The sequence below is a fragment of the Dipodomys spectabilis genome, unplaced genomic scaffold (assembly GCF_019054845.1).
Source record: "Dipodomys spectabilis isolate Male_0828 unplaced genomic scaffold, ASM1905484v1 ptg000187l, whole genome shotgun sequence".
NCBI lineage: Eukaryota > Metazoa > Chordata > Mammalia > Rodentia > Heteromyidae > Dipodomys > Dipodomys spectabilis.
Genome location: NW_024870864.1, coordinates 7,552,456 through 7,566,618, shown reverse-complemented (window position 1 = coordinate 7,566,618; position 14,163 = coordinate 7,552,456). Strand labels below are relative to the sequence as shown.

At 37.5% G+C, this 14,163-nt stretch overlaps 1 protein-coding gene across 2 annotated transcripts in view; it reads right to left on the bottom strand.

The window, feature by feature from the left end:
• Nucleotides 1-14,163, bottom strand: part of Slc9a2 (solute carrier family 9 member A2) — a 116,162-nt gene that overhangs the window by 57,434 nt on the left and 44,565 nt on the right. The window lies entirely within an intron of this gene.

Genomic DNA, 14,163 nt, shown 5'->3' with positions numbered 1-14,163 from the left:
GTTAAACTGTAACTTAATTGGTCACAGAAGTTATACCATTCAAACCCTCCCCTGCATATACCATACTTTCGTTGATATGGATGTGCAAATTTGCATATGACTCTGTATATGTGTGCATATATACATATAATTTAGATCTAACTTCTGTATATGAGTGAAAACATGCATCCTTTGTCTCCCTGAACCTACTTACTTCACTTAATATTTTCCCAGGTCTACCCATTTGCCTGCAAAGGACATAATAGCAGATGAAACCACTATGAAAGGCAACTTGGAGATGCCTCAAAACAATAACAGCAACATAGGACTGGATGTTTTATTTGTTTGTTTTGTTCTTGTTTTGTGCTGGTCCTGTGGCTTGAATTCAGGGTCTTGGTGTTTTCCCTGAGCTTTTTCTATTGAAGGCTAATATTCTACCACTGGAGCCACAACTCTACTACCCTCTTTTGCTTGTTAATTGGAGACAAAGAATCTCAAGGACTTTCATCGTCCTCTGATCTCAGCCTCCTGAGCATCTAGGATTACAGGTATGAACAACCACAGTCTGGTAATTATTGGGTTTTCAATTTTACTTTGCCAATATTTTTCCTTCCTGAGTTTCTACCCATGTTCTTTCTCCCTGCTACCAGGAGCAATTCCTCTGCAGAGGAGGATCTCTCAGGCCTGCAGAGTCAGCCAACTTAGGGCTAGGCTTGAACTTGAACTCAGCTTCCACTATCAATCCCAATCTGCACTCTGTGTTTGTCAAAGAAAGATTGATCATCTGAAGTGAGATATGGTGGAATTATAATGGAAATGCATGCCTTGAAGCCTCAATGGTAAGCAGAAGAGCATTCTTGGCAGAAGAAGAAGTATAATCAAAGGCTCTGAAGTAAATTGCTCTGATGCTTCCAAGAAATTGAACTGCAGTGTGGTCTTTGACTTCTTTTGTCGTATAGACAGCTGTCCATATCAATAATTTATTTACATAATCCAATGAACATCCTTTTAAAACTTAAAACAGCATGATTTTAGTTCCCCTCATTAATACAACCTCTCTACTGTTTGAGCCAGGTTCCTCACTAAAAGGATACCATCTGACTCAAGTTATTTCAAATAGCTGGGGTTTAACTTTGATGACACACATGAAAGGCAGACTCCAGGACACTTGGCCACATCCCTCATCCCAGTTAGAATGGCTATAATCAAGAAATCTAGTAACAACAGATGCTGAAGGGGATGTGGCCAAAAGGGAACCCTACTGCATTGTTGGTGAGAATGTAAACTTGTTCAACCACTTTGGAATGCAGTATGGAGGTTCCTAAAAAGTATACACATAGAGCTTCCCTATGACCCAGCAATCCCACTTTTGGGCATTTACCCAAATGGTCACAAACAAGGTCAAACAAAAGCTACCAGCACAACCCTGTTTATCTCAGCATTATTTACCATAACTAAGATATGGAACCAACCCAGATAGATGCCCCTCAGTTAGATGAATGGATCAAGAAAATGTGGTTTATATATACACAATGGAATTCTATGCCTCCATCAGAAAGAATGACATTGCCCCATTTGTAAGGAAATGTAAAGACTTGGAATAAATTATATCAAGTGAAGTAAGCCAGGTCCAAAGAAACATGAGTTCCATGGTTTCCCTTGTTTGCAATGACTAATACATGTCTAGGACAAGCAGAGAAGGTCAAAGGCTATGTACATACAACCACATGAGATAATGTTAAGCAAAATGTACCCCAAGACAGGGATACAAGTTTTTTTTCTTTTTTCTTGATAGTGTTTTTAATGTACTTACAATGCACTATGTAATTCTTTTGTTTCTTTTGTATGTTCCTCCCCACAGTATAACCCCTGTTCTCACTGGATTTGATGCCTGTGTTCTGCATTTTGTGTAAACATTTTTGTAATTTGGGGAGGGGAAGGAATATTGGGGAATGCTTAAATGGGGATGCAGGCTGACCCACTGTGATGACGAGATGTACAGGACACTATGTTGGAAACAAACTTTACAATGTCAGGGGGAGTGGGGTGGGAGGAGTTGGGGAGGTAAGGAGGGAAGTGATGGTAGGGGGAAAACAAAGGAGAAGGTAACCATGCTCACTACGAAATGTAGTCATTACCCTACTCAGGTAACTGTAACCCCTCTGTACAACATTTTTTACAATAAATATATATAATAAAAAATACATTAAAAAATAATCAGAAAGTCAGAGCCTGTGTTTGAATGAGGTAAGGAAACACTCAGAAGGAAAGAAGAAGCACATTAAACAACAACAACATCTTGAGAAGAAACCACAGAGGAGGTGTGATCTCACCCAGGTTATTTCCTCCCTAGGTAGAGCATGGTTGAGAAGTAAAGTTAGGGTTGTTACATTAAGGGGAGGAAGGAATAAACTCTCTTTCAGGTGTCGAATAGGTCACTGGAAGAGCAAGCCTTGACTCTTTGGATTAGTCAGGTGTCTACTGATGTTAAAAAATAATAAAACAGAAGCAAACAACTTAAAAATGTTGCCTCATGGTATCAGAGGTTTCAGTCAATAGCCACTTGGTCCTGTTGCCTTGAAGCTGTGGTAGTCCAGTACATCATAGCAGAAGCACATGACACAGAAGCTGCTTACCTTACATCAGCAGGGAAGAAAAGACAGTGGTTCCAGTATTTCTTTCAAGGTTATGCCTACAATGACTTAACTTCCTTCTGCTATACTCTTCAAAGTTCTACCACCTCCCCAAAGTACCACAGGTTGGCAAATAAGCCTTGAGCCCATGGGCTTTCAGAAGATATTGAAAATCTAAACTCTAACATTCTTATCCGAATTCCCTGCTCTACCTTGTCCTGAAGGGGCTAGGAAGTTAAACCATGGGTCTGAATGTGACATTCTCATAAGTACAAGCAGGGTGGTAGCTATACACTTCAGTGTCAGTTTTGGGGGAAAATATTCTTTAAAAAATGAAAGACAATTATTTTAGCAGTAATACAAAAATTTACAGTATCATAAATGCTAAAACTAAATTGTTTTAGTTTACATTTTGGCCTACATGTTGCCAGAAGTAACCCCTCTCTGTCAATCTATCTATCTATCTATACATTAGCAGCATCGGGCTTGACTTCAAGGTTTTATACCTAAAAATGCTCTTTCACTTGGGTCATAACTCCACTGTTCTTCTGCTTTATTTTTCAAGTAAGAACTTGCTTTTTCCCAGGACTGGCTTCAGATCATGGTTCTCCAACCCTTAGCCTACCTACAGCTGGGAGTAGATGTGAAATACCACACCCAGCTTGTTTTATAATTGAATGAAGCCTTACTAAGTTTTTCCTGGACTGACTTTGAACCAAAGTCCTCCCTATCTCTACTTTTTGAATAGCTGAGATTACAAGCATGAGTCATCGCTTCTAGCCAATAGTTCTGAAACATAAGCCTGCATTAGCATAATTTTTAAAAAAATATTAATGTAAGGAATTCTCAAGAGAATATTCTAAAACAAAGCACAGGCAGCATCATCCTATTATACAAAGTCTTCTTCAAAGAGAACCAGTTCTTAATTTAGGAGAAAACTGTTCAAATTTAATGTCATCTGAATTTATCAGGCAAGGGTTATTTTTTCCTGTGTGAAGTATTGCTAACTTTCCTCTAAAATCTATTCTATTATCAAGAGTAAAGAAATCAGAGGTTTAATGATACCTAATAGAAGGTAAAATAATATCAATATTCTAATATTTTAGACTAATTTCATCCTGGGAATGCAATGCATTGATTTTACACAAGCTAGTCAAATATAGCATTTATCAAATTTATTATGTATTCTAGGAATGTATTCTAGAAAATTAAATTGCTTGGGTGTCTCTTAAATTAATTTCCATTAGTACAATATATTTAATAAACACATGAAGAGAACCAGAAATATGTTAACAGATGGGAAAAGACTGATTAACTTTAAAAACATACCTTTTAAAATCTTCAACAATAAGCTATATAATTTTACTTACGTTTTTACGTTTTTATTTTATTTTTATTTTGCTCCCACCAAAATAATCCTAGTATCTTTCAAGACTACTTAGAATAAGACTTCTTAGAATACATAAACTCTAGAGACCTAATACATAATCTCAATTGATAATCTTTAGTTAATCTCTAGGGAAAATACAGATGAATACAAACTAAAAGTGGCTTTAATATGGTTTAAGAAAATGAGGCAAAAATACATTATTTTGAACACTGAATACTTTATGGGTTTACATGTCCACTTTGAGAATATAACCTGCAATATGTTGGCCTAGAGAATGTTTTGAAGTATTTTGTCTGTTGCTGTAGGATTCAACCCCACCACCAACAATTTCTCTTCTCATCTAAGTTTTGAAGGTATTTATATTGAAACCCCCAAGGGTTGATGGTGTTATAGCTCAGCAGAGCACTTGCCTAGCATATATGAGGATGATTTCCCAGCTTCTCTCTTTATCTCTCTGTCTCTGTCTGTCTGTCTGTCTGTCTGTCTCTCTCTCTCTCTCTCTCTCACACACACACACACACACATACACACACACACACACACACACACACACACACACACACAGAAGCCAAAACCTAAATGTAGCTCTTGGAAAACATTCGTTCCTTTCCCTCAAGATTTCCATTTGATATCTTAATGATTATATGACACTTAAGCAGAATCACCCAACTTCCCTTCAGTTTCTCCTTTATTATTTCCTTTCTAACTTTCCTCATTCACAAAGAAATGTTTTTTTATAAAAGCATCATTGAGAGCATGGGATGTCTGTCATCCAAGCAGGTTCCTTTGTTGTAGGAGCAAATAAAGAACAATTAATGAAATAAGTGATGTTGAGAAAGGTAACATTTTTATTCAGAAGTGTGCCCCACTGCCATACTATGGAAAAAGGAGACAGGCAGGACATTCCTGCAGTCTGTATGGGCAGAAGACAAGTCTGGCTGTTGACTTCTGCACTTCTCTCAGAAGACAATGCTAGGCATCCCTTACACAGATGCCAACAAGAGCAAGAACTTCAACTGTGGAAAGGAGACACCAGTGGACACATTGGAGAACTTCAAAAAGTACCTTATTGGGCCGGGTGCAGATGGCTCATGCCTGTAATCCTAGCTACTCAGGAGGCTGAGATCTGAGGATCGTGGTTCAAAGCCAGCCCAAGCGGGAAAGACCGTGAGACTCTTATCTCCAATAAACCACTCAGAAAACTGGAAGTGGTGCTATGGCTCAAGTGGTAGAGCGCTAGCCTTGAGCTGAAGAGCTGAGGGACAGCGCCCAAGCCCACAGTTCAAGACACACGACTGACAAAAAAAAAAAAAAAAAGGAAGAGCCAGGTACTTGGGAATCATGCCTGTAATCCTAGCAACTAAGAAGGCTAAAATATGGAGGATCATAGTTCAAAGCCATCCTGGGCAGAAAAGTCTTCAGGACTGTTCTTCCACTTAACTAATACAAAGCTGGACTGGAGATGAGGCTCAAGTGGTAGAGTAATAGAAAGGAACAAGCAAGCTGTGTGAAAGCATGAGGCCTTGAGTTCTAGCCTCTTGATGTTGGCAGAGGAAAAATAGAAGAGAAAAGAGGAAGATTTGCTAGTTTATTTGAGAAAAATCTACTTCTAAATAATAGGCACACCTTATTTATTGCAAAACAAATATCTCATAGATTTAATTTAATTAATCTCTAACATCAGAATTCAGATCACGAATGGCTGACAATATTTTGCTAGACAGTCCTGATTTATGTAAAATTAACTTGTACTTAAATGAATATGTGAAAGGCAATGGTTAAAGATAAAGTATCTACTTAATACTTTTTCCTTGACTATTGATTAGAAATCCCTGTGTCTGAAATGTTGCCTTTAACTTACTGAAAGGCATATTAATGTAGTTTATATGGATATCAAATATAATGTATTTAATCCTTCTCACATTTAATAGTTGATTTACAAGTTCAGATACTTAGACTTTATTTTTGAATCCTGTGCTAATTGAGACTAAGTCATAAGTCAGGATTGTCTTTAAATAGCTCTTTAGAAACACACAAAATTGTGAGACTACTAAGGATGTGTGATTGGAAGAAGTGGTGGCCTTGCCAGCTTTGCTTAATGGAAAAAAAATAAATTCAATACATATACTATAAAATTATGAAAACTGAGGAAAGGGAAGGGTTGGGTTAGAAAGTATGGGTAAGAATGTTGAAAGTGGTGACAGTGATCAGGATGCACTGTATTCATATACTGATCAAGATGCACTGTATTCGTACACTGCTTTGTTGAATGGCAAATCCTTTGTATAACTACTTAAGATAATACAATATACCTAATTAAAAAAGAAAAAGAATCATTCAACTTTCCAAAATATTTCTTAAAAAGCTTTCAGCTACATAGTATTTTTCTCTTACAATACCAGTTAGGAAATACTGTATGCCATAGTATACCATATTGGACTCAAAGATCTCACTTAGAAAAGGACAAGCCTGAGTTTCCCAAAGACTGTGTAAATCCCTACCTCCATCAACATTTTCTCTCATTTCTAACACATCCAAAATCTTCTATCTTCTAAAGTCCACATCACCTGGTGAAGAATTTTCCTGGTTAACTATCGAATTCATAGTTTTAATGAATTTTTGTACTGTTGTCATCAAAACTAGTTGTAGTTGTTCCTTACTAACTAATGGATCCTTCTCTCCCATGCAACAACGTATTTATAACCCTGCTGCTCATACAGTATTAGGTGAGGTCCAGAGATTGTATGTTTCTGACACTTGTTTTCATTTATTTGTGAGATTGAAAGTGATCTCAAGCTTTCTTTCTATACTTTTGGGAGAATATGTGAAATAGTACAAGCATGAGACATGATTTAGGGAAATATATTAGAAAATTATGCTGGATTACGCAATAGGCTTCCTTTCTATATTCAAGGATGGTAGCAATCTCTCAATTACCTGTTAGAAGACTCTATGTAGGTATCATGAATGTTTGTCACTTTATGTTAGCATCTTCCTCACAGGGCACAAAGATATGTCTGTCTCTGTATTCCACGGAGAATCTTTTAAGACATGGAGGGCATTAGCATCCTAGAGAACATTATTTCCCACTGCTTTCTCTTCACTAACATGTAAATCACTAACATGGCAAATATAAAACCTAACTTTTATGTATTAAATGTAAACTCTAAGACTAGTAAGTCACTAAAATCAAATACAGTGACAACAGGGGATAAATCACAAAAGAAAAAATAAATCATAATACATAATACATTAAAAACAGCAACAACAAAGAAAATCCTCTTGTGTCCAAGTCTTAGAGTTCATTTCATTTAGCATCATCTTATATGGTCATATGTACATAGCTATTGAGCTATTCTGCTCATATGCTAGGCTTAACCTAGACATATATTTAATTATTACAAATGAGGGAAACCATGGGAACTATGTGTATTGTATATACCTTTATCTGAATTAGGGACAAGAAAGAGAACAACAAAATGGTGAGACAAATACAATATGTTGGAAATTATCTGTACAACTCGGGGTGGGGGCAGGGTTTGGTGTGAGGGAAAATGGGAGAAAAATGAGGGAGGGCGTAACATGTTCGACAAAAAAATGAACTCACTATCTTATGTAATTGTAACCCCTCTGTACTTCACCTGGACAATAATTTTTTTTAAAAAATAGCAAGTCAATCTTTCATGAAACAACAAAGACTAAAAAATATTCTGAGGTATGTGATTCTAGCTCAACAACAGCATCAATTTTAAAAGATTAAAATTACAAATTGATCATGAAGAGATTGGAAGAGAACAAAGATAAGGAAAACATTAAGGTCATTTGTAAACTAGGAAATAGATAATTAGGACACAACTCTAATAACCTGTATGGGCTCATCCTATACTAGTAGACAGAAGTTTCTATGGTCGTCAGTATACTCACGAGTAGAATCTAGGTAAGGCTGATTTAAAATACATTCTGCAACAAGAGGTTCTACTCGCTTGGATTTAAACAACCTGCCCTACACTACTAAAAGTATGTAGAAATTCAGAGGACAATAAATAAGTGCCTTCAGCAATGATCGCAAAGAATCTGATATCCCACAGTTGTATTCAAAGCAACTCCCATTTGTTTTGCTAAGTTATATTAATTTTTTAAGCCTTAAGGAATAAAAGAGAGAGAGAATAACTATTTGCTAATTATGTGGTTATAAGACTTAAGGTAATTGAAACAGAATTGAAAGCTGTTCTATTCCCTCATATTGCTCCTCTTCCAATATCCAACTAGCATATGGTAAATGATAGTTCTGCCTGGGAAAAGGGCCAGTTTTTTCCATGCCAGTCTGCAGGTAGACTTCCCTCTCCCCCTGTTTTCCATGCAGACTGCACATGTGCTCCCCCAGAAGTCTCTGTGCAGCACCTGTGTTACACAGGTGACTGACACACCTGTGGGCAGTTACCTCTCTTTTCTCTGAAGTCACATCCTGGACCACCCCATCACATTTCCTTCACACCATGGGAGGTTCCCAGATCCGAAGGTCAGGTTCACAAGCACTGTGGCCATTCCTCCTCCTGCCCTCTCCCTAATTAACCCCAATCACACCTGCCATCTCATTCAGGCTGCCAATATGCTCTCCCCTCAATGAATTATTTTCTGCGTGGTTTCCTTTCTGCAGACCTTGTGGTAAATACTAAAACATGTCAGTGTCTCAAAGAAACATAACAAGAGCTGTGTGTGTGTATATGTGTGTGTATGTGTGATTTCCAAACTCCTAGTCATCATGATACAAGCATGAAAACGGAGTGGTGATGTTATTTTTCATATTATACATAGTTCAGGATATCTAGTGTCTAGTCATCTTAACAGCCAATCAGCTAAAATTACAAATGAAATATTCTGCAATATTTTTCCTACTAATTCTTAAAATTTTGCTGCATATTTTAATTTAGAACAGAGTTCAATTTGGGCGAGGCATATTCCAAGTACACAAAACTCACCTGTGGCCACCGTGTTGGGAAAAAAAATGTCACAGCCCACTGTTTTTGCCTCTCCCCTCAAAGAACCAAGTGAATGCTAGGACTCACCAATTGACCCATTCAAACCATAAAAACAAATGTGAATAATTTTGTGACTTATATGGATGACTCTGGGCTACGGTTTATCCTTTCAAATTTCCCCATTTTCTACTCTGACCCTACTAAGTAATATGAAACCAAAGATCATACAACTTTTTGTTGGTTTTTGTTTTGTTTTTACTTTTTCCTGAAAGTATCAAAAGACTAAGAGCAATGCTTTATTACCTCTTGTGTGTCTTATTTCCTGCTTCATAAAAAATACTTCTCTAGCCTCTGTTTGGCATCTGTATTTAGGTGGGCAGGCCAGCTTTTACAAGGCTCAGTCTTGCACACACATATCTATCAACGAAGGTCTACACCATTGTTAAAAATAAAACTCTTATCTTCCAAAGTAACACAAGATAGATGATCCAGTGAAAAGTTGGGGGGACATACAGGCAGAGTTAGGTTTTAGCCTTGGTCTCCTCCTCTGACTTTTCCCATCCAACTCTCTACCTGAAACTTCCCTAATCTCTCTCCAACCTCCCAAACTGGCGCACATCAACATAATGAGGTTTCATCAATCCTCTCGCCCTAAAGATTAAAGAGTAAACCCTGTGTGGAGATGGAATTTCAGGACTCTAAGCCATCATTCTTTCCATCTTGCTGCCTTACCAATAAGTCATATTCCTAGCCCCAACAACTTGTTCTCAATTCACTGGTCCCTTTGAATGGTAAGTATATCAACTTGAGTTCAATGCCAAGCTGCCATATGGCAAATAATGGTAAGCCTCTCTAGTTTTGTCAAAGTTTAAAGGAAATGATAATTCCACAAAGAAAAGCATATAGAATAGGAATTCTATTCTCAAACTTCAACCAGGACTACCTCAGGCCAAAGTTAGACCTGTTTGCAGATGCAAATTCCTAGCTTAAAGCCCCACAAATTCAAATTCAACACCAGGAAATGGATACATCCAAGGGTAGAGTGTTGGCCAAGGGGAAGAAGGTAGATGCATGAAGTGGGGAAGAGGGCTAGAATGTAGCCAATATTTCATTTGACATACAAAATTATGAAAGGGAAAAGAAGAGGTTGGTTAAGGGGGGGTGAGAATGTTGAACGGAAGAACACTGATTAAGATGCACTGCATTCATAAACTGCTTTGTTATCTGGCACTTCCTTTGTATAATTATTTCAAAGTAAGAAAAAGTAAAAAAAAAAAATCTTACTTTTTAAATATTCTTAAAAATGTGCTGTGTGGGCCAAAAGTGTTGGTAGCTGGGGCCTGCAATCCTACCTATTCAAAAGGCTGAAGTTCAGAGGATCATGTTTCAAAACCACCCCAGGCAGAAAAGTCTGTAAGACACCATCTCCAAAATAACCAGCAAAAAACTTGAGTAGAAGTATGGTACAAGGAGTAGAACACCAGCACAAGTGCTCAGTCCTGAGTTAAAATCCCCAGCTACCATCAAAAGAGAATTGTGTTACATTTTTCATTTTCAGTGGCCCTACTGGCTTAGTCACTGGAGACCCGGGGTCCTGGAATTTACTACCTACTGAGTCACTTTGCAGCCAATTTTGCCTATCTGGGCCTCCACTGCACATTCATAAAATGAGACTAAAAGAAACACCACTTCCTACTTTCAATGCAATAACACCATCAGAATAATTGACAATATACAGAAAACACTTAGAAAATACCCTGGAGGGAAGAAAGTCTGAGGAATTATTAACCATCTAAATGAAACTAAGACATGGTAAGCACTAACTTTCCTGCCCTTTGTGAAATGACTCTTAAGCCATTTTTGAAATCCATGGGGAATATCAAAGAGAAACATTTCCCAGTGGGTTGCAAGCTGTAGTGGAGGCCAAACCTGACTCTGCAGGACAGGATGTTTTCAATGTGTCATTAACTAGAGCTCTGGGGACACTATGAGACAAAAAGTAAGGACCAGAGAAGTGCCTGGCATCCAAAAGGAGAAAAAAATTCCCTTAAGCTCATTTCATTTGGATTTGACTCCATATAGATTGATATAGGTGATCAATGTGCTGTGAGCATTTCTTAATGAAAAGTCATTGATATATGAATGGAGACAAGGATTTCTAAAATTGATAACTAGCTAACTATTAATCATGTCTATATTCCATGAGATAGTCCTTTAGTAAGGAAGAGTATCCAAGGTCACTAATGTGTAAACTTTCTTCTTTCAGCAACTGCAGACACTTCCCTTAACTTTAGATCTAGGGCTGTGAAAGGAAATCCTACAGTATACACACAACACAAACATGAGAGAGAGAGACAGAGAGACAGAGAGAGAAAGAGAGACAGAGACAGAGAGACAGAGACAGAGAGACAGACAGAGACAGAGAGACAGAGACAGAGAGAATAAGTTTTTCCTACTGCAATAATTTCTTCCAGTAAAGAAGTAAGCATAAAAACATTTAAAACAAGGAATTTCACATTTCCTCTTATGTTTGAATCCAAGTCATTCATGAACACATAGCAAAACATGAACAAAAATGATTTCTTACCTTCTGATTAAGTTTTGAAGAAAGTATTAGAAAGGACATAAAGTTGAAACCACTGTTCAGAATCCCCAAGTCATTTCTCCAGACAGGTTACAAAGCAGAGGAATAAAAGGGAGATATAACTCCATCTCATACTATATCATTTAGTTCTTGTCAATGAAAGCCATATAAAATCATTGTTATGTTTAACAATAAACAGAAGAAACAACAGGGTTTGTTAATGTGGATTACTTCTGTCATCTCACTAAAGAAACCAAAACAAATATCCTGCAGACAGCTTTCCTACCTAAGAAACAGGTTGGATTTTGAACTCAAAGCCAAGTCTTGTGTTTTACAAAATGAAGCTTCTTTTCATCACATTCCCTTATTAACTACCTGCTTATTATATAATCTCATTCTAGGACAGCTTGTCCAAGTGTTCATCTATAACAAAGCTCATGTACAGAGAATCACAGTCTGAAAAGCATTAAGAAGAGGGCGAAGAAGTAAAGGATAGAGGGAGGTAGAGAGGGAAAAAGAGAAGGTGGCAGGGAAATTGCAACAAGTGTTCTATTAAACAAATCCTTTTTAAAAAAAAAAGAAGGAAGGAAAGAATGCCAGGAAGGGAGGATTGCTTTGAAAGTACAACTCCACCAAACTTTTCTAAATTTGACAGCACAAAAAAAATGTCCTCAGCTGGATAAATTCAACATGACCATAATGTTTTCTGCTTAACAAATGCTTAATGTGTTTAATTTTAAAAAATCAACAAATATTCAGCTCACCTTCCCACCCTCTCTGTCTACCTTCTTTTCTAGAAGCCTACCCATCTCGCTTTAGCAAATAAGAGCAAGTCCTGAGCAATCCCATTAATCTCAAATTTTGTTTGCAAATGACAAGAAAAAGAATGCAATTAGTATGAAGTATGGTAAGAAATTAGAAATCCTAAGTTTTATTTCTGTGCAGTTCACACACAGAAACAATTACTAGCTCAATGAGCATTGTGCATAAATAATGCCACTAGAAGTGGTATTGTTATACTGTATCCCTGGAACCAACATCCTCAGGTAAATAGGTGCACACATCACACATCACATTTCATAGCGGGGAAGTGCACACATCACACTTTGCAGGGGGGACACGAACATCCGTGATTGACTCCACATGGCAGTATTATGGAAAACATGCTGTGAAGAACACATGGATAATTCTGTATTAGAAACCAGAGCCTCACTTCTGAGAGGAAAACAGCACACTGACATGAATCTGTCCCTTCATTTCCTGTTCATCATAGGATAATGAATGTGCATGGTAATCCTAGATGCAAAAATATATGCCTCTCCTGAACTGTCTCATGTAATGATCTTATATTCTGACATACTATTGGTATAGACAATAACAATATCAGATTAAATGGAACGAGGGAATTTTTCTACAATACTTTGATTTCCACTTTCAAGTTGGAAAATAAAGGCAATGCTTATCATCCACCTATAAACCACAGCAGAAAATTACCCTTGCTTCTTATCAAAGACATGTTTGTTTCTGGTTTCTGATTTCCCAGAGCAAGTAAATGATAACTCCATCTTCACAACAGGCCCATGACTTGATGGGGAACAAGCCCTTCAATCTCCACCCTTCAATCTCCACACACACCATGTCTCACTGAGATTTCTGATGCACCCAAATCCAATCCCATACAACTCTTCAGATCCTGTGGTTCTTCGGAGACCCAGGTTTCTGCCTTTGGACATTAGACCAGAAAGCTAATATAGTTTGCTACATTTTGAGTGTTCTAGAACATCGGCACGCGTACGTGTTCCAGAGGATGTTATGCACTGAGACTCTGTAATTCAAGATTCTATCACAAATTGTTCCTAGAAGAACATTCATGAAGCTAGGCACTACATTCCATCCCACAGTCTCTTCGCAGACCATGTAACTAACTGATCATACATTTTCACTGACACTGGTCAAAGAACAGAGAGCAAACTGGAAGTCATACAAATGATATGAATAGCAACCAGGAAGACATGGAACATTTCATTACTGGGTCAAACTGGATTAATATGTTGCTTTATTTAGGTTCCCAGTGAAACAGAAAACCACTCTCCTTTCAAAGTGGCCTTTCCTCTCCTCTGTCATATACCTCCTCTGCTTTTGATACAAAAGTGTGAATATAAGACAGAAAATGACATAGTCTTTAATCAAAGGATCCCCAAAAATCTAGTAAAGAGAGAAAATTTCAGGAACAATGAGGATCATATCCACAAGAGCAAAACTCTATGTATATTACCACAGGTCCTGGCGTATGGTCTAGTGTATATCAGATTGCAAATAAATGTATGCCTAAAGAAAAAAATGTAAAGGCATGTAATTATTCATTAGTGAAGTACTTCCCACTGACCCTATAGAGAGGATGACCATAGTGTGACAGGATGATGATGATGATGATGATGATGATGATGATGATGATTTGGCATGTCAAAATGACATTCCAAAGGCCATAATGGTGACATCTAAACATTACCACTCAGCAGCCCATCTGTGGAACTGCTCTAGATACCTTAGCAGTTGTTTAATAGTTTGATCCATTATAGTCAGAGCTCAGTATCTTAT